The following is a 2,920-nucleotide window of genomic DNA, read 5'->3' as shown; positions in this document are numbered from 1 at the left end:
CTCTCTCGCTGTCTCTATCTCTCTGTCTCTCTCTCTGTCTGTCTCTATCTGTCTCTTTCGCTGTCTCTTTCTGTCTCTCTCTGTCTATCTGTCTCTCTCTGTCTCTCTCTGTCTATCCGTCTCTCTCTCTCAAAGTCCTAGAAACAACCTTGTCAGACCCTGGAGTCCTGAGAGGAAAGTAGATTCCTCTTCAACAGATGAAAGACACTATCACACATGGGATTGTTCCTACCTGGTCATGGTTTGGCACGTTGCCATGGTACCTCAATGTATCCGCTGAGACACACCGTTTGGATAAGGTGATCTATGTTGGTGGGGTGGAGGATGGAGAGGAGGGGGGGGGGGGGGGGGGGGGTGATCTATGTTGGTGGGGTGGAGGATGTAGAGGGGGGGTAGTAGAAACTAAACCTGTTAACTAGTCCTATAGATCACAGTTAGAGAACAGCTCTGTAGCAGTAGAAACTCAACCTGTTAACTAGTCATTCTATTCCACATCCTTGTGAGTTGAATATAGTCTGGAAAAGCACATGGAAGAGGTGGCTACTGTAAGTGGGTGGGGTTATAAGAGGTGGCTACTGTAAGTGGGTGGGGTTATAAGAGGTGGCTACTACGACGCTAAGCCTGTAAGTAGGTGGGGTTATAAGAAAGTGGGTGGGGTTATAAGAAAGTGGGTGGGGTTATAAGAGGTGGCTACTACGACGCTAAGCCTGTAAGTGGGTGGGGTTATAAGAAAGTGGGTGGGGTTATAAGAGGTGGCTACTGTAAGTGGGTGGGGTTATAAGAGGTGGCTACTGTAAGTGGGTGGGGTTATAAGAGGTGGCTACTACGACGCTAAGCCTGTAAGTAGGTGGGGTTATAAGAAAGTGGGTGGGGTTATAAGAAAGTGGGTGGGGTTATAAGAGGTGGCTACTACGACGCTAAGCCTGTAAGTGGGTGGGGTTATAAGAAAGTGGGTGGGGTTATAAGAGGTGGCTACTGTAAGTGGGTGGGGTTATAAGAAAGTGGGTGGGGTTATAAGAGGTGGCTACTGTAAGTGGGTGGGGTTATAAGAAAGTGGGTGGGGTTATAAGAGGTGGCTACTACGACGCTTCATTAAACCTCGTCTGAAAGACATCAACGACACGTCACAAGGACCTTTTAAATACGTCCAAGACATCAACGACACGTCACAAGGACCTTTTAAATACGTCCAAGACATCAGCGACACGTCACAAGGACCTTTTAAATACGTCCAAGACATCAGCGACACGTCACAAGGACCTTTTAAATACATCCAAGACATCAACGACACGTCACAAGGACCTTTTAAATACGTCCAACACATCAACGACCTTTTAAATACGTCCAAGACATCAGCGACACGTCACAAGGACCTTTTAAATACGTCCAAGACATCAGCAACCTTTTAAATACGTCCAAGACATCAGCGACACGTCACAAGGACCTTTTAAATACGTCCAAGACATCAGCGACACGTCACAAGGACCTTTTAAATACGTCCAAGACATCAGCGACACGTCACAAGGACCTTTAAACACGTCCAAGACATCAACGACACGTCACAAGGACCTTTTAAACACGTCCAACACATCAGCGACACGTCACAAGGACCTTTTAAATACGTCCAACACATCAACGACCTTTTAAATACGTCCAAGACATCAGCGACACGTCACAAGGACCTTTTAAATACGTCCAAGACATCAGCAACCTTTTAAATACGTCCAAGACATCAGCGACACGTCACAAGGACCTTTTAAATACGTCCAAGACATCAGCGACACGTCACAAGGACCTTTTAAATACGTCCAAGACATCAGCGACACGTCACAAGGACCTTTTAAACACGTCCAAGACATCAACGACACGTCACAAGGACCTTTTAAACACGTCCAACACATCAACGACACGTCACAAGGACCTTTTAAATACGTCCAAGACATCAGCGACACGTCACAAGGACCTTTTAAATACGTCCAAGACATCAACGACACGTCACAAGGACCTTTTAAACACGTTCAAGACATCAGCGACACGTCACAAGGACCTTTTAAACACGTCCAAGACATCAACGACACGTCACAAGGACCTTTTAAATACGTCCAAGACATCAGCGACACGTCACAAGGACCTTTTAAATACGTCCAAGACATCAACGACACATAACAAGGACCTTTTAAATACGTCCAAGTTTAAAATATCCATGAATTAATCTGTATTTTGGTAGTGTCCAAATTCTATTTTTCCTCCAACATCAAGGAAGGAGAGCCAAGCCGGACATCATGAACCCCTCTCCTTCCTCCTTCCCCCTTACTCATTCCCCCTTCCTCCCTTCCCCCCTTCCCCCTTCCTCCTTCCCCCTTCCCCCCATTCCCACTACTAGAGAATAAGTGGATTGACTTTTGGCAGAGTTTTTCTCTGTCATAATGGTTAATTATGGTGAGTGCACTCTGCTGTTCCTTTGTGAATGAGACTCTCTGGCTGGCGTGTCTTTATGGGACTGGGTCCCGGAGCCCAAGGACACAGCGGAGGACACAGTGGGGGGGAGAAGGGAGGGTGGCTGGGACAAGAGAGTGTTTGTGGGGCCTTTGCGTCATCCCCTCAGGGGCGACGGCTCTAACAGGCTACATTAACCCCTCCCCCCAAGTCCTCTACCCCCCCCCCCCCCTTCCGTACCAGACGAGTGCAGCACTTAAGGTAATATAACTAACAGGATCTATTTTAAGACCACGGGTCTTTTATCTGATGGAGAAAGACGCAAGCCGAGCGTTGTAATTTTTGTCACGTTTTCGGATCGTGTTCTCTTTCTCTCCGCACACCAGAAGCTAGCTATCAGAGTCGCCCTACCAATCGACACGGCTATCAGAGTTGCATACCAATCGATGCTGGCTATCAGAGTCACCTACCAATCGATGCTGGC

This window comes from Oncorhynchus clarkii, unplaced genomic scaffold, assembly GCF_045791955.1.
Source record: "Oncorhynchus clarkii lewisi isolate Uvic-CL-2024 unplaced genomic scaffold, UVic_Ocla_1.0 unplaced_contig_8680_pilon_pilon, whole genome shotgun sequence".
In the NCBI taxonomy this organism is placed as follows: Eukaryota; Metazoa; Chordata; class Actinopteri; order Salmoniformes; family Salmonidae; genus Oncorhynchus; species Oncorhynchus clarkii.
This window is presented reverse-complemented; position numbering follows the sequence as displayed.